The following is a 23,148-nucleotide window of genomic DNA, read 5'->3' as shown; positions in this document are numbered from 1 at the left end:
ATAACTGACAGAACGGGATAGTCTTATGTATCTTTCAGTAGGAGTAGCAGCGAAAGCGCTATGATTGTTTGTCCTTGTCACAGTCTCACATATTTTTTGTTCCCCACCGTTTTTTTTGTATGGATTATGGTGGGCAACAAATGAATTCGACCAATCACAGTGTCGCATTTGCGTATGTTTTGTCCCTCACGGAGGCACGCGTACACCACTTCTATACGATCCTACCTTCTATGCTTAGAATGGTATTCCACCATGATTCCAACTATCCTGTTTCTTTGTCTAATGTGTATTGCGTCTCACATTTTGATTTAATGAGAGAGTGAGACGCACTGACAATGGGCAAAGAAATTGGACAAGTGGAATACCACCCTTAAGTATTTTTTTTAAATCTGCAAATAGGTTTAGCAAATATTCACGTGGTTAGCGTGTTAAAATCGATGATGATTACTTTAGTCTGGCCTTTAGTTACGTTAATTATTGAATAATGTCATCGGTGAATGACCCGAAGTGACAAACTAAGAAATCATATATCTAATTTTTTTAAACAAAACGTACAAACCTAATTTCTAGTTGAGTATTAGATTAGAAATGGAACCAAAAAATCACAGAAAGAAAAAGCTGTATTACTTAAATCTTTCATTTACATGGTTAAGTTAGATTTTAAGCACAAGCATGGCTGGGTTTGTATTGCGCAAACTCCAATATGCACGTTTCGTTTTACTTTTGTCAGTGCGGTACCAAGCGCAGCGCGGTAGGGACGTTTTCTACGCTTCTTTCTATTGATTTCCTGAACACCGCGTTATTGTGATGTTTTTTAAACAAAAACATGATTAATAGTGCATACACTAATTACACTAATTAGGTCTAGATTCAGTCGTGTTTCAGTTGTTTCTTATTTTAATGAGTTGTGCGTGATTTTGAGCGACTCTTTTGGATTATTTTTCGGACATCAATTGAGGTGAGTGTTTTATCGATAAGTTATTGAATTTAAAATTAATTTTTCACAACACTATTAAGTGTTAATATAAAAATAAATAGGTAAGAGTAACAATGTTTTAGTCAAAACATCGTTATTTCTAAAACAAATATTATAATTTATAATGTTTTAAATGTTAAATGATATTCTTACATAGTAGCTAAGTACTTTTCATTAAAGAAAACGATGCAGATTCAATGAATTCATTGATTTTTCAATTTTTTCATGCTTCACTGATACTGCGTAAGATTTCAATTCATACTTAATGTTTGTTACGTTTCGTTAACATTCTGGACTTTATTACGTTTGCAATAGAGGTCAATATTTGAAAGGGTAATAAATAAACCTCGTTTAGATTATTTACCTACATTGTGTTATGCGAACCGATAACATGAATACCTACCAGCATGCGTTAACCGATAGCAAAATAGCTTCCGATATATCCCTATCATTTCGTTCATTGGGTACCTATCTACATTTACAGTATCTACAGTTCTACACCTTCATTATTAAACACTATGTAATAATAGAAAACAATTATAATTAAATTGGTGCTTTATAAAAACAAGCAGAGGACACAGAAGGGGTGTACAGGTTTATAAATAGTTGGCAACGCGCATGTAACACCCCTAGAGTTCCAGGCGTCCATTGGCTACCATCAAGGCTGCATGCTTGTTAGCCCCCGACGTAAACGTAATTAACCACGTATTAAAATTTAAATGTTTACAACCTCTGATAACCTTATCAAGTTATCAAACTGTTTTAAGGTGAAAGAAGGCCTCATCGGTAGGCATGCGACTTGTGGTAGGTAGATCTCTACCTCGCCTTTAAGTTTCGCAAATAAATAAATACATACATATAAAGTAAGCCAAGCTATATATTGTAACTAATCAATCAAACGCGACTATATAGTCAGTTCAACTAAAACTAACAGTGACAACCAAAAAAAATTTATACAGTTTCGGCGCGGCCGAAAGGTTTGCAAGTTTTTTTAGCCGAAACCGAACCATCGGCGGAAAGTTGATTTTTATGCCGAGCCGAGTATCCTTTTTAGGGTTCCGTACCCAAAGGGTAAAACGGGACCCTATTACTAAGACTCCGCTGTCCGTCCGTCCGTCCGTCCGTCCCTCTAGGCTGTATCTCACAAACCGTGATAGCTAGACAGTTGAAATTTTCACAGATGATGTATTTCTGTTGCCGCTATAACAACAAATACTAAAAAGTACGGAACCCTCGATGGGCGAGTCCGACTCGCTCTTGTCCGGTTTTTGTTTGGAGCCAAGCCTTCAAGCGGTCTGTGGCTGATTATAGGTATATAATAGTTAAAAAAAAATCTTGCCAACCCCCCCCCTCAGTCAAACGGTAGGACTGGACTGGAGTCATAATTTGATACGATCTATGGGATGTCTTTACGTAGATATGTAATTATGTAGTATTGTATGATTTGTATGTATGGGCACCCACCGGTACCGTCATGGTGCAAGTAACACGTGCCAAGAACAGTTAGCAGGTTAACTCATTAAATCAGTTAAATGCGTACACCTGCCGTAATTAAGTTAAGAAATGTTTACATTTAAATCGAATTAACCAGCTTGCGTGTGTCAAAATGTAGGGACCAATCAGATGAGGCGGATGTCTTTGCTTGATCATGATTGGTAGCTGTTAATCATAATTAGATTCCAAAAAAAGTAAGATAATGTTGCCACTTTTTACTAGCGCGTCTTGTATTTATGTAAAAATAAGTAAATAAAAGTACTTTTTTAAATCGTAGGCGTAAAATTACCAATAAATACTCCCTATCCTATAGGATACTCTTTCGTATCCTAGTCCCAAACTGTATCTTTGATTTGTCAAAACAAAGATTCAAATTATAATGGAACGGGAGACCATTTAATCAAATGATGAATAATTTTTCGCATTGCGGTATCACGAAATCTAATGAATCCTGGCGGCCGGCGGCGCGGCGCCGCGGCGGGACGACCTAGGTGTCCTAGATAGATCCACGAAAAACCTATACTCTGTATCTTTAGGTACTTAAATAAAAGTAAACAAACAATTTGTACATTTTCGGGTAGTTATAACATTTATTGATTAACCAACCAAATACAAAACCACCTGGATCTGTCACTGAACGTCCTGACATTAACCTACATTATTTGATCATGTACCTCATGTTTTCATCTTCCCTCAACTGGTTTAAGAAGCCATTTGAGGGTAGATATTGTTTACTCTTTTTTAAATACCTAAAGATATATACTATCCCCCTTATTCATAAAACTTTACGGGCCTGATTTAGTTAATTTATGTTTTATCCCTTTCTTACAAATACATATAAGTCAAAATGACAGATAAGGACAAACGATTATTAGCTAATTGAGGTTTGTAGTGCGTTTATGAATAAGGGGGTATAGCTTTAGGAACTAAGGCCGTTTCGCTGTCTGCGAGGGCTAATATCCTCTATATTTAGGGTTGCCATAATTAGTCGGAACTGATAAGGGACAGTGGTATTCTAGAGCAGGGGTCTCCAAACTTTTGTACCTGAGGGCCATATTGTGCCTCAGAAATTCACATATATTATTCACATTTCATATATGTATTAGAGGGAGAGATATAGTTATTAAATAGGGTGTGTAATTCAAACTCCAGATTGTCCAAACTGATCCCAGCAGATTACAGTTGAAAAGACGTTACGAGTCCAAATGCGTTACCATTTGTACCTGACAACCTCCAAAATCCATACCACGCAATTTTAGACCACAATCTACTAGCTATAAGGAATATAATCGCCTCAAACAACGTGCACTTGTGTCCTAGAGTCGGGGCACATATTGGTGTCACCCGGCGTCGAACCTGAATTACTGGTCCCCGGCCGCGGCCTTGACCTTCGGTTAGATCATCACCTGCTTTCGGGGATTTAGGTAAAAGCAAGAGCTTCAAAAACGAATTTCGACTATACATTTGCTTTTTTAAGTAGATACCTATATTGAGATCAGCCTCCCTCCCGTGTAGGTACATTTTTATTGACGATTGTTTTCTTAGTGTCTAGACAATACGAGAATTTCTATCAATATGATATTTGTCGCAGCTGCATGAAATTCAGTTGATAAACTCTCAATAATCTCAATAAATTACCGCATTAGGTAGTTTAATTATTCCCAAATAACAAAACGAAACTTAAAAACCGCTCTACATTTTCCATTTTGTTTCGTAACAGAAACATTTTAAGGCAGCCTTTCTCGTCACCCTCACATTTCTCGAAGGCTTCGAAGGTAAGCCGAGGCAAATTACACACAATCGTTAACTGGATGTCAAGGCGACTGTCAACTGCCTATAATCACATACACTTGTCGTCCTCACAGGTAAAGCACAGACATTACTTGAATTTTCAATTATTTCAGTTTAACACATGGATAGTTGAAACCCGATTTGAAATTCTTAAATTGTCTATTATTAATACTATTAATTTCCATTTAAACCAAAAGATGGCAAACCTTCGACAGTTTTATTTTTACTATTTCTAGGTAGGTAATAAAAATGTTATAGACGTCTACTCTATCGGCTTTTAAATACCTATACGTCTACCATCAGTTTTGACATTGTCATATACGCTCGTACTTTCTATGCATCTCGCTCGTACTCGCATATTCGGTGTTAAGAGCCACGGGAGTGGTCATTTCTCCATACAAACGTACTCCTCGTTTTCCTCCGTGGTTTTTGAAGCTAGAGCAATGATTTTTTCAACACAGATTAATATTGTCAATATCTGTGTCGGACCGTTTTGCTTTTTTTGATATTTTTGTTTTTTAAGGCGCTAGAGCCCTTCAAAAATGGCCAAAATGGCCTAATTGACTATGCCGCAATGAGAGGCGTGGCATTCAAAACTGATATCAATTAGCCAAAAAAGCAAAACGGTCCGACACAGATAATTTCATAATCATTTAGATTTCCAAATTTGGTTACGATTGGTTAAGTTTTGGAGGAGGAAACAGAGGAGTACGAAACCTCGATTTTTGAGATTTTTACGCAGGATTTTTCGCCTTGTCCTTATCGCACTACTTTTAGGTGCCGCTTCCGTTAGCGAGACGGGTATATTTACCTAAAATATTTAAAACTCAGCTCCTGTTTCGTCTTAAGAGCTTAAGAGATTTTGATAGCGTTAGGATCAATTGAATAATTCTATCTAATCTCTCCATATGGTGAAGTCTGTTACTTTCGCATAGAGATTAGATTACTATCCATAGCCGATAAATGACGAAGATAGCCGAGATGTAAAATGCATACTATACGGGTAGGTATTAGGTATAGGTACAGGTACGTATGTACATAATCTCAGCATGCAATAATAGTCTCTTTGAATAAGCGAGGCGTTGGGGCCCCTTTAGCGTTTCCCTTCCAATCTTTACATTGTATCTTCTTTCATTTGCATGCCAAAAGATATCCTTCTCATGCGACAGCGCGGTACGATCGAACGATTTAATGTAGGTAGTAGGTACGATCTGCAAAATAGCGAAGTATCGCGTCGTTATTCGTGCTATAAATTAGCTATCTGCTGGAAAGTGATATTTATGTGCCTTTTTAATCCATAACAGTCTCATGCAATTGAATAACTATTCAATAGTACCACTGTTCTGGATTTTTTTTTCTCAAAATTACGAGCTCTTTCGATCCTAAAGGTGGAGGTTCGCGCCGCGACAGAGACAAGCGACCGAGACAGAAGACCGCGACCGGAGACCGCGACCATCACTTGACCATAGGCAACACATAAGCGACAGTTCGCGAGGAGACAGAGACCTCTCGCGTCTCTGTCGCCTGTCTCTGTCTCGCCGCGAACTGTCGCTTATTTGTTGCCTATGGTCAAGTGATGGTCGCGGTCTCCGGTCGCGGTCTTTTGTCTCGGTCGCTTGTCTCTGTCGCGGCGCGAACCTCCAGCTTAAGAGAGCTCATGACTCTTAGTGGAAAGACCATAAAAAATCTAGGTAAATAAGTAAAACAAAAAAGTGTGCGTGTGTCAGCTCCGACGCACTACGGAGTTTACTCGATTTTAAAATACGTTATAGAACAATTATAAAATCGATTTTAAGGAGTAATTAAACTTCAAAAAAGGTTAAAGGACAATTTTAAATAAAATGAGACTCGTTGTAATGATGTCTATTAGTTATGTTATGGTAACCATATGTGTATAGGTAAGTAGGTATACTTTTGTTAATTGTCAATCTTACCAACAAAGAACTTTATTTCCCTCTTACCCAGTTATATGCCAATTTTATATAGTGCGAACACCTCTTGCGATATTACAGTCTGCCAAACCCTCGTCTGATGTCACCCTCGCACAAACCACACAAAAGGTGTAATGGTTAATAGACATCTGACTCAAGCTAAATATAACTAGAACATTTAGTTTATTGTTATTTAACGACTTCACTTTATTGTTGTTTTGATGTTTATTTGGCTGATCCAATTTCTATATAAAAAAGGCGTAAGCTAATATATTGTCTTCTTTGTGTAGGTACAGTCCGCATCAAATATATAGTGATAGCCAAAGTGGCCAAATATATCAACATAATATAATTTCTATAGTACCTAACAAATGTGTTACGTACGATATATTTATCAATTAGGTGCATAGGTATCTCGAAAACTATTAGAATGCAGTAATATCTACTGTACTACTAGGTCCTACCTTTGAACGTGAACTGTACTTACCTAAGTGTGACATATAATTAGCGTCTAACCGAAACCGTTTTTTTTTTTGCCGAAACCGATGGTTCGGTTTTGCTCTAGTTTCGGCAGAACTTTGGTCGGACACCACCCAACCCAAAATACAGTAATAAACCGAATCTACGGCAATAAGTTTTATGCCGAAACCGAGCCTTCGGTCGAACAACTTGCACGCGTTGGTCGCGTTGTTCTGATCCAATATCCAATTAGTGCACTGAATATAGGTATTCGGTCTACAAAACAATCGGTATTTTGATTGACGAAAGGTTTACTGATGTGTGTTGGATTAGCCAATGGGAAAGGAACGCACCAGGCACACATGTTTCAATCGTTACAAATAAAGAATGCATTGACCGATGAATGGCGTAGTGTGTGGTAGTGTGAAAATTGAAGCGAATGAGCCCAGATCAGATTTACTTAGCCTGGAAGAGATAAATAGATCGCTTTGCCGCCACTTTTAATTTAAAGTAGGTCTGTAAATATCTGGTTATTAGGGTTCCGTACCTCAAAAGGAAAAAAACGGAACCCTTATAGGATCACTCGTGCGTCTGTCTGTCTGTCCGTCTGTCACAGTCCATTTTCTCCAAAAGTACCTACTGGACCAATTAAGTTGAATTTTGGTACACATATGTAAATTTGTGACCCAAAGACAGACATCTTACGTAAACAATAGTAGATTGTACAACAAGGGCATAAAGTGACCTATTATTACCCGAGGCAATTTTTTGGTCTGAGCGAAGCGAAGACCAAAATAGTAGACGAGGGTAAAAATGGACATTTATGCCCTTGTTGTACACTCTGCTTTTCACTTCGATTGCGAGGAAAATATACAAAAAATCAAATATTTTAGGTTATTTTAACGTATTTATTTAAGACTAAAGAAAATTGTTCTTGGGCCGGTCGGAGGCGCGGGGCACGCCGATCGGGAGAGCGCCGGTCGGGGGCGCGCCGGCAGGGCTGGCAGTTTGTATGGCAGAATTTGGACTTTATTGCTAAGTCAATAAGGGTCGTAATAGATGATTTTACTTTATGCTCTAGAGCATAAAATGCGATTTTATGTCGTCTACGCACGACATAAAGGTGCATTTTTTGAGCATGAGAAGTGAAAATGAATTTTAAACATGGAGGCCACTTTTATGACGGTTATGGAGGTAAATGAGTAATTTAAAAAATATTTTTTTTGTAATTTTAAAATAAAAAGTTATTTATAAAAATAGCCAAAAAATTACCATTCCCCCCCCCCTTTATCGCCGAAACTACTGGGTCTAAAATTTTGAAAAAAATATACAAGGTATTTCTTTACCTATAGATAACAGACAAACCTATTAGAAATATGCAGTCAGGCCTGAGTCGGACTAATAACTTAGTTTTTGATCCGACCCCTACGGGTTTTTAAAGGCAATTCACTCGCGGTTACACATAAAATACATTGTTATAAATTGGGTAATGTACCTACGGAATCCTTGGAACGCGAGTCCGACTCGCACTTGGCCGGTTTTTTTACTTACATATCGCAGTTATATTTAATACTTCCTTCCCTACTTACCTACTACTTGTTTCATTTCACGCTGGATTGAAATATTTTTTTTAGCATAAGTAGGTATTTCAAATCCTATTTGGCGCGGTAAAAAAAGTTTTTTTAAGCCAAAACTAGTACATCTTGTTCGGTGGAATAAACTTGACATATTTATAATTAAGTAGTCATATAAATTGGACATGATTAAGGTAAATCGGATGATTTCTAGATCTTTTAGAATAAGTTGATATTTACCAAGAAAAATATAAGCGATTGTGAATGACAATTCGGGACGAAACATTTTAGTCATTTTGATAAATATAAACTACTTCCCTTCTGAATACATATTTAGATCCCGACCAAGCTAAAGATAAAGAGATAGTTTATTATTCAAGTAGGCATAAATTATTACAATGCGCTTATGAACGTCAAATAAAGCTACACCGGCTACAACCCTACACCGCCTCGAGAAGATTTAAGTCCCCCCTCAATTGGAGGAGGGTATCCCAATATGGGACCGGCAACAAATTAATACCTTCTTATCCCATAGGAGTGCCATACTTGACGTAGGTATGTAGCACTTTAGATCTAGCTTTTTTAAGAACCATTGATAGTTGGCGATGTCGTTTTAGTAGCTTTGCCTTCCCCTTTAATCTTGTAAACGTCGCCAGTATTTCTTCTCCTAGAACTAGAATTCAATTTGGCACAAAGTGAGCCAATTCTTAGGTCACAGACCTCGTTTTTGCAATGACGCCATTTTTGTAGCCCCTGATGTCAGCATTACGTCACTCCGTCCACGTCCGTTTTTACGTGCAGCGTTTGTGGTAAAAAATGGAGTCGTGTCTATGGATTTGTATGGTGCTTTATTAGGCAAAAAGACGTGAAGAGCATCGCGTTGAGTGTTTGGCTACGTGCTTTTGTGATGCCATTAGAAAGGCTTTAAAGTTTAGAAAATTAAGGCATAACGTACCTAATGTAATAATGTAACGTTAAGATGTTGTTTGTAAGGTAGGTACCTATAATAAGGAAAGGAATACATTTTTTATTAAGGTTTTCTCCATTTTCAGTTTAATGCACAGACATGACAGACATCGATTTTTGAATTTCAAGCGCCCGATTTCGTGTGACTCCCTTCAATACTATCTCCACTACTAGGCATTTAAATTCTACTAATGGAATTGAAAACGAGTGGTCAATACCACTAATTTCCCAATTTCTATCGCTCGTATTTCAAAAATATCAATGTGCCGTTTTCCACAGATTTTCAAGTGACGAATCGAGCGCTAGTAATTCAAGAATCGGCCCCCAGACCTGAAACCGCAAGATCTCTATCATGTTTTTAAATAAAGCAAACCCAATCTCTGACGTCATCAGTCGATGCCGAATTTATTTCAGGGTCTATAAACACACTGTAATTATCGCGTTTATAAAGTGACTACACTAGGTACATACATCCACTGAAACAACTAACCTTTTAGTTCGTGACATAAGAGTCTTGTTTTTGTGGAAAGCCTTGACCGAGACGTGTGTTCAGTGTTGGCGTGTTCTTATTCCAACTAGTGAGGGAAAGACGAGAAATATAAATTGGTTAACGTGAAAATTCACATTAACGTTGAGTTGACGTTGACGTTGATTGTCAAATGACAGCGTTTTTTTCAATTTTTTTGGAAAAACTGAAAAACTATATAATTAATTTTCGATTTATTCGAGAGTTTTTGCTTAAAACGAAAAGAGTTTCATATATCAAACCTGTAGTTTTTATTTATTTATTTAGAGTATATCAAAAAGATACCTACTATAATATAATATTTACGCCAAACTGAAGACAGGTTGTTGGCGAATAGTGACAATATTTTCGCCAAACTGACAATATTTTCTTTTCAGTCGATCCGTGTTGTAACCTACGTCCCTAGGGACGTACCTACCGTAATTCGTATAGCTCGATTTCTGATACCTACTCTAAAGGCCTGTTCACACCGGATGCGTGTGCGTGACGTGTACGTGTGCGTGACGTGTACGTGCGCGTGCGATGTTGTAGTATACAGATCCTTATGAGAGACGGCACACCACTTGCGTGACGTGTGCGTGTGCAGCTCCAACATTTTAGCGCACGCGCACATGCACGTCACGCACACGGAAGCCGGTGTGCACAGGCCTTAATTCAAAAGCGATAAAGATATTAAAGATACGGCGCGATTCGGGAAATGAATTAGAGATTCACTAGATATGAAATAGTAAAGATATGTGACGTTCCACGGCAAAAGGTACCTTATGGCAGTCGCAATAGTTTTGGAGAGCGTTAATAATAGCGTAAGCGCCAACCGCTAGCCGATAGACGAACTTCGAACAGATCTTGTTCTTGGTAAACACTTAGGTCTCTTACTTTTCTCTTCTCTGAGAGTTTACCGCGAACATCAACATTTCGTTATCTCAAATATGCAAATGCAAGCAAACGAGAGATTTTCCATTCGGTAGGTACTCTGAACGGATATACGGAATAACGTTTAAAACCTAGTCAGTGAGAATCCTTGACCAGATCTAAAGAGAAGTGTAAACATAAGAATTCAGTGCGCACGCTTATTATTAACAATGGCGTGGCGTGAGTCACGGGGCTATCACTGCAATGTGCGATAAACATTAGCGCATTTATTTACTTTTACAGGCCGCCATGGCTTGCTTGTAGCATACTTATTGTGCATAGTTAATAAAATTAGCCAGCCAAAGATAGAAAACCTAATATGTGTCAAGTAATCCTAATTAAATCTAATCGAAAGTTAACAAAACTAAATTATTTCATCCAACAAAATTACTAAATTGAGGGTGCATTACATTTGTTATAATTACATTTCATATATCATAGTTTGATATATCGTTATTTTGAATAACGTAATAAATGGCATACTACCGTAATACCTAATTAACGGTATACATAATGTTATTATTGGTATAATGGTCATAAGGTATATTTACACTTCGTCTAATATACATTGCCATAATTATTACATACTCTAAAGCATATTATTTGTTATAACAAGTGACATCACATAATTATTCATGTAGCATAATAGTTAATGGGTTAGGTTAGGTTGGAACTGCGACTCCGCACAAACGAATAATTACCTAACAAAAGGAGGGTTAGGTTAGGTTAGAACTTTGACCCACCGTAGAATAAAATTTTCTATCAAAAAAGTGGTTTAGGTTAGGTTTGAACTGCGGCCCTCGCAGAACGAAAACCGTGAAAAATAGGTTAGGTTAGGTTAGAACTGCGACCTCCCTAGAATAAAATAGCTAGCAAAAGCAGTAGGCCTGCGTACTAGTTATAAAAAGTATGTAAAACTTTACGGTATCAGTAAATGAAATATGACAAAAAATGTTATACGATATATGTATTTATACTTGATAAAATTGTATGAAGTATTACGTTATACAAAAATATAATATAACAAATGTCGTTATAAAACATGTCTATATACTATTTGAAAATTATATTACATTAGGCATTATATCAATGACAGTTTAGATGAAATCACTATATAATAAAGGAAACGTATAATAAAAATTACATTATAACATAAAATAATATATCAAATGGCGTTATAACAAATGTATGATAGTTTTTTTATAATTATATTAAACATTACACACCCCTAAATTGAATTGGCAAAATTATAGCATTATATTTTTTATTATAAGTACCTGCGTACTTTGGAATATATGTTTATTTTTGTACCTACCTATTTCGCGTTTATCCTGTATACTTTAGACTAGACATATGTTTTTTTAATCGTTAAAAAAGTAAATTAAAATATGCGCATATTATTACCTACACTTAACGAAATTCGTTGATTGCAAAAACTCATTAATAATTTATTGACCGGAGCGTAGCGAAGGTCTACGTTTCGACTGGAGCATTTTGCTTTTGTATGTCCGGATGTTCTCCTCTACAGGTCGCAATTCTTAACCGAATCTCGTGAAATTTTGTGACTGGATTCTATGTCTAAATAAAATTTTTTTGTCCGTCCGGTTTTTTTAATTTTTTTAAAATGGCGGAGTCGTGATAGCTCGCGCCTAAACAAATAGTGGTATCGGTACCATACGAGTGTTTTCTTTTTGAGATATGTTTATAGATTAAATGGCCAAAAATTCAGAAAATTTATTTCGCTGGTTTCGGAGGTATTGAGATATTTAATTTTAACTAATTTTAATTTGAGAAGGAGTAGCTAAATTTCGTCAACCCATCTAAGAACTATTTGGCTCAGTTTGTAAACGTTCGCTTTTTCTGTTTGCTCAGAGGGTCTGGGTTCGATCCCCAGTAATTGTATGCTGGGATATTATAACTTTTTGTATTTTTTTACACATAAATTTCGTATTGTTTTTTTTTAATTTACTATATTTAAAGCTCTTAGCACCATGTTATTTAAAGCTCTGCTCGCGAGGTCTACAGCTCACAGAGACACTAGTTAGAATCCAACACGAGTGAAGATGTAAAATTGTAAACGATTTAAGAGTCACACAAACCCGTCGTCATAAAATGGCTTCCATACAATCGAAGTTACGGTGTTATTTTAAAACGACATGCTTAAATTACCTAATTTACCTATATGAAACATTTAAGTAACATTGTCTGGTACTACGTATTTATGTAGGTAGTTTTCGCTGCTAGCTATTTTAATAGGTACTAGTAGTGGTAGAAATACCACGATATATTACTTATAACAAGGTTTCGATCGCTTTGATGTTCGGCGCTGAGGTTTGCGAATGTCTGGAATAGAATCATCGGTCAATAGTCAATAAGAGTAGGTACCTATAGACTGTTTTAGCGTTCGAAACTGATTCGGAGTTGATCCAATGTCAATAAATATTGACGAAATATCGAGATTATCGCGATCAAACATTTGAAAGCTTGAAAAAAACATTTTTAATAGTTGTTACAATTAAAGTAGTAAATTACAAAAGGGTTAAACCCACAAACTGGGCTCCATTTAGCTTAAGATGCCGATGTCGAAATAATTATGAAGTTAAAATAACTTTTGAGTGTATCTCTATCACAGAATTTTACAGATCGGCAGTTTAAATGGCACTTGACATGAAGGTAGCCACATGATAGCATATCAGATTCATGACCATTGAGGGCCTATCGCGAACCACGTGCGACGTGTTGCCTCTTAAGTGCGAGCCAAACACCAAGACGATCGTCCAAGTCGTGTCAACACCTGTTCAAACAGTAACCAGTTTTTAAATCAGAATTGGGCTCTAATCTAAACTGCGAAACGTAATTCAAGACCAAAAAAGTAAGACAATGTTGCCACTGCAATAATTTGTTTGTAAAATAGTAAATTCCTTTTGAGAAATAATCACGCTAAGATAATTTATTTATTTTAATTTTACTCCTACGATTTAAAAAAGTACTTTTATTTACTTATTTTTACATAAATACAAGACGCGCTAGTAAAAAGTGGCAACATTTTCTTACTTTTTTTGTCTTGAATTACGTTTTGCAGTATAGGTTCCCTCGTATATATAGGTGCTTATAAGTATATACTGGCGACCCGCCCCGGCATCGCACGGGTAAACCTTCCTTAAGAATCACTCTAATTGATAGGTGAAAACCGCATGAAAATCCGTTCAGTATTTCTGATTTTATCGCGAACAGACAGACAGACGCGGCGGAGGACTGTTTTATAAGGTGTAATGATACTATTAAATATATTAAGAACGGGTCATTCACGTATTTTAAGTCGCAAAACGCTCGACATGTTTCACTCTGTACCGAGGAGTTCATCAGGAGCTTCCGTTGGCGGTGACGGTGGTGCAATAATACTATACGTGTTCCTGACCGTCACACCCTTGAAAGCAACGTGATTACAATTACCATCAGGCCGTACGCTTGTATGCCACTTCATTACTGCCACTCCCTTCCGTGTTAGTAACTCAAATTGCTGCAAGTTACCGTGTTTCTGGAATTTTCAATTATTTCTTTACGGCGGTAACTGATACGTCTCAATTCGCACTATGCTATCAATTCTTACACCCGACGCAAAACATACACTATGTGTAACACCATAGAGTGTAAATTAGCGTAATTTGCATTTATAACAGTGTTTGCGAGGAGGTTGAGTCAGTCTGTGTTAGTGTGCCTGAGCTTGCGGTCTTCTGTGTAAATGTGTTTTTAGTGAACATATAGGACTTAGCAGTTTTAGGTGTGATGTTGTGAGCTGTAGCTTCATGTGTTACAGGTGAGTTGAAAATATTTTAATTGTTAATTAGGACTTTTTTTTTCTCAATTTCCAAAATTTTAGGTCCAACCCATTTGTCATTTTAGTACCTAAAACGACCTCCTTACTAGTCAGTAGACACCCAGCATACGAAACAGGAGATCCCGGGTTCGAATCCTAGTAAAAGACATTTATTTATGTGTTTATCACGAATGTTTATTACTGAGTTATGGATATTATCCATGTAAGAATAAGAATAAGAAATATTTATTAGAACAAAAATAACATAATCCATAAATTCATTTGAACGAACTGAACAGAATTGTGCTAAAAAATCCCCACTCAATTTGGTGTCCCAAAGTGACTCCTAGGACACATTACGTGACGCTGATTTTCAGTGAAGCCTGGTAAAACTAAAACTATTTAGAACTAAAATGTGCATATCTAAGTATTATATAGTGTAGTAGTCATTGATCGATCAAAATACCTAGCCAACTTTAGTTTATTAATATCCACCTACATGCATAGGGAACAGTTCACTATCAATAAGTAATTTTATCAATATTTGATATTGCTTGTAATCATTAGATATATACATTACACAGGGTGCTTTTGTTATCACTGACCAAACTTTGAGGGGGGAATATGTAGGTCATACTGAACAACTTTTAGTATGGGGCCAACCCCGAAATTGCGAAAAAAAAGTCAGCTATTCTATAGAAAACATATTACATAAACATATTTGGCATTAAGTCCGCCATTTGTACATTGTTGTATATATTTTGTTCACTAAAGTTTAAATAAATAAATAAATAAAACATTGACTCTGATTCACCGAAATGTATGAGACGGCAGAATTTTTTTTTCACGATTTCGGAGTTGGCCCCATAGTAAAAGCTGTTCAGTATGACCTACATATTCACCCCTCAGAGTTTGGTCAGAAATAACAAAAGCACCTGTAGGGCTAAGATGGTCAGCTCTTTATCATTTGTCACCATGCCTGTCACGTTGTAACAAATATGCGATGATGATACCGCTTCTGTATAGTAAGCGATATCGATATTTACCGATAAGTCGCAGATCAAAAGCATTTATCAATGAAGTGACAATATGTTTACAATGACACATTGCATTGTGTTTACTATTGCTCAAGCAAATCATTAGTAGTATTGGTATTAGTAGGTAGTTTAAGGTAAACAAACGTGATCTTGAAAGAGTGTTTTGGTAGAAGAAAATTAGATAAATAATTATAATAAAGATTATTTGTGCCATTCTCAACCAAAAGGTTACTTATTGACGGGCGCTAATCCATTATAGCTTCAATTTGAAATCAACATTATTGACAACCGACACCTTTTAGTTGAAAACGTCACATTTAGTAAACAAAACAAACTTATAACAATGTGTATTATTCTCTATTGTGGTTAGTCTGAGTAAGAGCCTTTTCACATTGTCCGATCCGATATCGCATTCAGATAACTTTTAACGTTGGAGAATCTTGAACAAAAATTACCTACTTAAATAGGCAAGGTAACCTTTTTTTCTAAAACTCTGATAATTTCGGATTTTGCTAAAAACATTTTTTGATATGTACGAGTATTACCTTTGCCAATATATTACTTAAATCATAATTTTTACCATGCAGAATTTAATTAGATTTTCGTGTAAAATTTCCGCTCCGATATGTAAAATTTCAGGATATGTAAAATTTCAGGATATGTAAATAATGTAATGACTAATGACCAATCAGCGTGGGAGTTGCCTTGTTATCGCCTTATCACAAGCCTTTGGCCGAACTGTAATTATAATGAGGCCCGACAATGGGGCTGTCCATAAATTACGTCATCGATTTTTGACGATTTTGGACCCCCCCCCCCCTATCATCATCCAAAAATCATGCTTCAAATGACCCCATTTCCTCCTACTTCATGCTACCGTCATCCGATGTCCAGACCCCCCCCCCCCCTAATTTGAAATGACGTAATTTATGAATAGCCCCAATGTACAGTCAGCAGCAGGAATTTTAAATTCATTTATACAAAGACCGACTGAGATCATTATTATTGTCAGTAAACTTTTTTTGTGAATAACGATGGTGGTGAACAATTAAGCGTACCTAGAGAGAATAGAAATAGGCCCGCGAGAATAGAAAATTGAAACTAAAAAGCTGTTTTATAAATTTCACAGAACTAATTCTTAATTCGTTTCTCGAGTCTATAAGTAGCAATTACAATTTAAACAAAAGGAAAAAGTATTGCCCTAAGCGATTAAACGTATCACACGATGGAAATATTCGTCGTAGTCTGGTAAGATTCGGTAGCTTAGTTGGTAGAATGGTCGGCCGCCATTTTGGAGCTAGCCGGCGTGATTTTTCATTTTTCCTATATTTTTAAATAGTTAAAAAATATTGTTTATAGACAGTTCTGTTGGGTACAAAAAATATTTTTCAACACACTTTCTCGTAACGTGGAAGTTATAGAATACGCTCATAGGCTCATAATCCTAAACAAATTGGTCGAAGACATTTTTGGTCGCAGTGATATATTATAACAACTTATTTGGACAAGCATTCCAGAGTGCAGATACTTTTGGCGCGTTGTTTCATCCGCTACTACTGATGCTGGCTGTACATGTATACACAAGATTGCGTACCTACTTCATAGATTCATGTTAACACCTCTAATGAATCATTTAAAGTAGTACAATGTAGAACCTATCATCAACCTTCGATGATTTTTTCGAATCATAGAATATCATCACTAATCCAAAAAATATAGGTAAAATTTGTCAGTAAATAAGAACAAAAAACTACACTCATCCTTTTCTTTTGGGTGCTAGTACTAGTGTAAGACAAAGATAATTTAATATGATTATCTCTGACAATGTTTGAAATGAGACAATTAAATGCAAAAATTAATGTAAATATATAATATTCAGATAATATTAATATCAATATGTAATAATAATTAATCAGCAAATACCTGAAATGTAAAATAACAGTTGGATATTGTACATATATTTATTGACTTGTAAAATGATTGCCTTTTACCAATAAAACATCTGAATCTGAATCTGAATCTTCAATACGAATTACCTCAAAATTTACTTACTTAAGTGTAAAACGGAATAAGGTTCCTTACGTCATCTTGAGTTGAGGTCATCATACAATCATCATTATTTTGTTTGAGGTAAGTAATTACAGTAATATTTAATTATATTTATTACAAATTACACAAAAGACATACAAAAATCTTATTATTTTATTTTCACCACACTCGTAAAGTCTCTTTTTATTCTTCAAAAGCTGGTGAGAAATTTGCATTTTGTCCACAAATGTGGCAAAGTAGTAGTTTGATGCAAATTTTGAGTTTCCTCATGTCGGCCGGTGGTAAGCATTCTTTTGGATTTAATTTAGTAATATTTTACAAGGAAAATACTTAAGTATTTTCCTGGCTTTAGTGTGGTGAAAAATATTGTGTTTCAGTCGTAGCAAAGTTTGTTTACCTAACCCGTAACGCTACCTACACGTGCGGTTAAATTATTGAAACCTTTTTTTTTTGAAAAATATAAATTGCAGATGCGACCAATTTCGCACAAATCTTGGCCCCCGACTGGACAACTTCAGACACTAATCAAATTTACATTTTTTTACACTTAATTAACCTCTGTATTCTCTGTAACACTCTTTTCTGCACCCTGCCAAGCTATTACAGACCTTATCATCAGGGTGCAAAGTCACAGGGTCATAAAACCAAGTTTTAATAGGTTATGCCATGCGAATTTGTACTTTATATTAAAGGTATAAGTTTGGGAATGCATTTATAGGCTTTCGTTATCGGGTGACCGCATAGTGATGTCATTTGGGCAAGGTCGGACATGCTCAGGATAAATTTATTTTTAGTAATAATTACACCGCCAATTAAATAAATGGTTACTTCAGTCTTGTTGGTGACTTGGTTTCAATTTCAAATCACCGTTACGAGCAGTTTTATTCCTAAATAATTAGTGAACCGTGAAAAAATTGGAGGCAAATACGACCTTACAAGTTAATCTCATTTCATTCCGAGATAAAATCTCCATCTCATGAGTCTACATATATTTATGTATGTACCTAATATTGGTCTAAGTTAGATGTACAAGAAGTTTAAAGTTCGTAAGTGTGAGGTGATGTGAATATCCTCTTATAGCTGGTTTGTAAGTGCACACCGTTGTATGGGGACCTTGCACTTTGTGACTATGCGCTGGCACAGTTGATTCTTAGCTGGTCTTGAGCAGATACAGACCGGGAGCCGTAGAGAGCCAACTCTCATTTAGTGGGGGGGGGGAAGTTCGACGCTGCTGCCGCGTTTCACTTGGAGCAATATTTCTCTAAACCTTATATTACCTATTTAAAAAATAAAGTGTAGCAGAAATCTGAATATAAAAAATATAGTAGTAAAGCTACACTTATAAGGTTTAAAAAAAATAGTTTATTATAGAAATCTCTTGATGAATGGGAGATAAAAAAATAATATTAAGCGTGGGTCAGAGTGATCTCATATTTAAGGTGGGAAAGTTACTTATAATTTGTTCTACAATAGTTTTTTTTTTAGTTTTTCGTAAATAACTCGTAAACGTTCTTTCAGTTCCCCCATCTGACCTACATGCTCATTGTTAAAGTAATGAATGAAACACGTGGTGATTTCGACAGATGGATAAAAAGACTGACAAAACTAAGTAAAATATTTAGAAGTTGGAAGTTAAAATCAACTAACATTGATTTCGAAAACTTCCAAAGTTGCGAACTTTTTAACTCGCTACCATTTAATTACCTACAATACTAGGATTTTTCTGATCTGTTTATTAACTGGGATTTGTTTGAAAAGGGCCCTAAGGATTCAACTTCGTTGTCCAAGTTTTCTTACCACTGGGAAATTATTAGTAACGAATAATTCTATAGAACTCGATCACTACAGGCTTTCCTAATGGACGTATTACGCTTTACCACTGTGAGCGGGTATTGTATTGCTAAAATAATAATTATAGTAACTATTTATTTTGTCAACTCAAAGTGATATGCCTATACTGAATCGGCTTGACACCCGATAATTGTACAGGTTGGTAAGGTCAGCAAATAGAGAATCGCAGACGATGAGTCACGAGGGCGCCGCGTGCCGGGCACACGCGTTTAATTTGATGCTTACTATTGTTTATTACGATAATTAACCTAATAATGTCTAATAATTATAATATGGTATAAAATAATAACTTTGTAATTATAGCCTAGTACAGTCAGCACCAATAGTAGCGTAAGAAAGAAACAACGAGCCAAAAGTATCTGCCATCCCCGATTACTTTTCAAAATAGATATATGTATAATACAGGGTGGCCTAAAAATAAGTGCATTCCCGTTGCCAGGGAGGTTTTGGGATTATACTGAGCAGCTTTTACTGTGAAACCAACCCCGAAATCGCGAAAAAAAAAATTTACCTTCCCATAAAAATGGATCAGCCAAAATGTATGAAACAGCCAAAATCAGAAAAAGCGATTTCGGGGTTAGTAAAAGTTGCTCAGTATAAACCCAAAACCTCCCTGGCAACGGGAATGCACTTATTTTTTAGCCATCCTATATTTCTCGACAGTTCGTAATCTATGGTATACGTACCTAACAGTTTAATTGTTTTATCTATACATATATATCTCTTTTTGTTAAGCTAACAACGGTATATAAATTATATAATACAGATATCTGCTGGTTATTAAGGCAGCTGTGCTTCACGTCCCCAAAAAAGTAGACCTTTTGTGAAACGCCTCTTAAACTTTATTAATATGTTAATTAGTATGCATGCTCGTTGATGTGTGCATATTGCTTCATTATCAGTCAGGTCACGGGTCTGATGTTTTACGAAACTTAAATAGGCGCCGAGCTGGAGGTCAGATGGAGGTCTAAAGTCTAAAGGAGGCTAGTTTGGGCTACCTTGGGTGCGATAGGAAAACATTTGTTTCATGTTGATTTGATTGATTTGATTTGATTTGTCTCTATTCAATCCTTCGATCGATCCTTAGACTCACTTCACATTTCAAAATTAATTTTATTAGTTTGAAATCTACAATCTGTCTAACGGGGCCGTGAGGAAATGCGGAAAGATTTTACTTATTAGTTACCTACAGTACATTGCTCACGTAAGTACTGAAGGATATTAGATTTTTTATTAGCCTACTTTGGTGTCCCACTGCTGGGCAAAGGCCTCCCCTCGTTTTCTCCACTCGACCCTGTCATCGGCATTTTTCCATTTGGGGTAGAATGCGTTCAAGTCGTCCCGCCATCTCCTTTTCAGTCTGCCTTAACCCCGGCCTGATTAATTCATTTTTTTTTAATTAGTTTTAGTTCTATTAATTGTGAATGTATTTTTATTACATTGTTGTTCATAAGAACCAAGTTTTCATTCACCACTCGATAGCCGGCTACAATATGTAGGTATTGATTTTTGTGCAATAAAATTGTAATAAATAAATACCTAATATTTATTTACTCTTGGAGTATTACAAAACAGCTCCAGTCCTACTTACATTTCTAATGAATAGCTCTATTATGCAAATGCTCGCCATAAGCTATAGGCTAATCGTCCATTGTCTACGTACCGATCGATACATCTTCCGTACTCGGCCAACCAAGACTGTAATGGCTATGGCTTAACCTAATTATTATTTTATCAGCTGATATAAATAGATTGTTTGCAGTCTATAATTGCTATGTAGCACATATCCATGATATCCATGTGGATATCTTCTCAATACCTATCCTTGTATACATGATATATTGTTAAATTTGTAAATAATACTATGTAGTAGGTACTTCGAACTTTTATTGCATTAAACACAGTAGACAATTTATAGAGTGCATAATTGCATATGCTGTTGACGGCTTTTCACTTTATCACAAGGGGTAAGTTTTGCATTAATTTCGGAATATTCACTAACTACAAGTCGTCTGTTTGACCCAATGGTTGACTGGTAGTGTTCGCCATTTGCACAATTATTTATCCTGCAAAAAATGCGGAAAAGATTGGAGGAGTGCGTATGTTACTGTATGTAGCGAAGATAGACATATATAATATGTGATTTAAAAAAATTCGTATACATATTTTATTCGTAAAATGAATAGTTTTGGTTTATATTATATTTTAGCTTTTTCTAATCAAATTGGCGGCTTCGTCGCACAACGAATCAGCATTGCGATACAGCGAGGAAATGCCGCCAGCATCCTTGGTACAATGCCTCAAGGGCCTAGTTATTAATTTATTTTAGTATTTTATTTATTTATTTAAATCGTAAATCTGACGCTGGTAAAAGACATGGGCCATGTCACATGGCATTACTGCAACACTAACTCGTGCCATTAAAGTAATAACCAACTAATTATGTCTCACGACTTCTATCATTTGCCATGACTGTTAAGTGTTAACCGTGTTTCTGCTGCATCACGCATAACAGCCGCAAGCCGTAACAGTAATTTGCAAACCATAATCGTAAACTTTGTTTCACAAGAACGTCAAGAACCTAGCACAAGAAGTTACGCTCTTATTTTCAAACTGCTGAAACAACACATTTTCTACGTATCACAATGTTTTAGCAACAAAAAAATAATACTTTGACATACGGCCCGATTCGAACTTTAATATACGTCAATTAATAGATCTAGAAACGATATGGATTAGATGTGTCAGTGTCAAAAGTGACGTTTTTGTTTGAAGAACCGTTGTTGTACCAATTGTATACTATCATGTTATCAGTAATATGGTTTATTAATGATCATTTACATGCGTCTTCCGTACCATTACAAGACTAGTCGTTATCTCAAGGAAACTGTCAAGGTACTACACTAATTATTCAGCTAACTATAGAGGCTGATGAACACAGGTTAGGTATAGAAATGAATACGAGTAACGTAAATGTCCTAGTATTTGACACAATTTATAAAATAAGAATTCTGCCGTCGAAAATAGTAAACAACAGAAGTCAGTCAGTCCTTATAGATCTCATCTACGACTCCTATGAGTCAGATTTGTAATAAAGCAAAAAAAAAAAAATATGGGGTTTCTTTGAAACTTTCAAAATTTCTCGAGATACTCGAGAATTTTCGGGCCTGGCGAAAAAAAACTCGAGAAGAAAAAGGTCGAGAAACCAGAAACCATAGTTCCTAGTTGACTACAGAACCCTAAAAACATCACGACTACTAGGCATCACGACATCCACACACGTGTCGTTGTCGTGCTATGATCGGGTTGTAAAGAACGCTAAAAATCGCCGAAAGTAAAGGCGACTTTCTATTGGTACAATTACAATTACTTATTAGGTACCAGAGGCGGCGCGTCGAATATATTTCATATTATTCCAAATGTCATTTTAAATTGAGAACGTAACTGCGATTGTATGGTGGTTAGTGGTTAGGTTCGTGTAACTCTAGTCTGCCTTTCCATTCCGGCGGAGATAAGAGGAGTCAATAATTCCTCTCATCTCCGCCCCAGTAGAAAGGCAGCCTTAAGAAGATGCTAAGGGGACCTCGCCAACAAACGCGTCTGCGGAAAAGTGTAAAATCGTGAAATTAATGTATGAAAACTAAGTAGTTGCACGCACCAGTGTAATCGCATATTATGCAGAAAATAGTTTTTTTCAAAAAGCTTGGTACGGTGACAGATGTCATCTCTATACAATTTATATCCTGAACACGCAGCTCCAGCTGT

At 36.1% G+C, this 23,148-nt stretch overlaps 1 protein-coding gene across 9 annotated transcripts in view; it reads left to right on the top strand.

Annotated features, from left to right (window-relative positions):
* The first annotated feature begins 727 nt into the window (after positions 1-727).
* LOC134801806 (uncharacterized) overlaps positions 728-23,148 on the top strand; it is a 67,500-nt gene continuing 45,079 nt past the window's right edge. For 8 of the 9 annotated variants that reach the window (XM_063774422.1, XM_063774419.1, XM_063774418.1 and 5 more), the window contains exon 1: positions 14,322-14,446. The gene's annotated coding sequence lies outside the window, so the exon portion shown is untranslated. Of the gene's footprint in view, positions 959-14,321; positions 14,447-23,148 lie in introns of those variants that run through there. The other variant, XM_063774415.1, reaches the window with a different exon arrangement.

This window comes from Cydia splendana, chromosome 23, assembly GCF_910591565.1.
Source record: "Cydia splendana chromosome 23, ilCydSple1.2, whole genome shotgun sequence".
Classification (NCBI taxonomy): domain Eukaryota; kingdom Metazoa; phylum Arthropoda; class Insecta; order Lepidoptera; family Tortricidae; genus Cydia; species Cydia splendana.
Note: the sequence above shows the minus strand (reverse complement) of the source record. Positions and strands in the feature narration are given on the sequence as shown.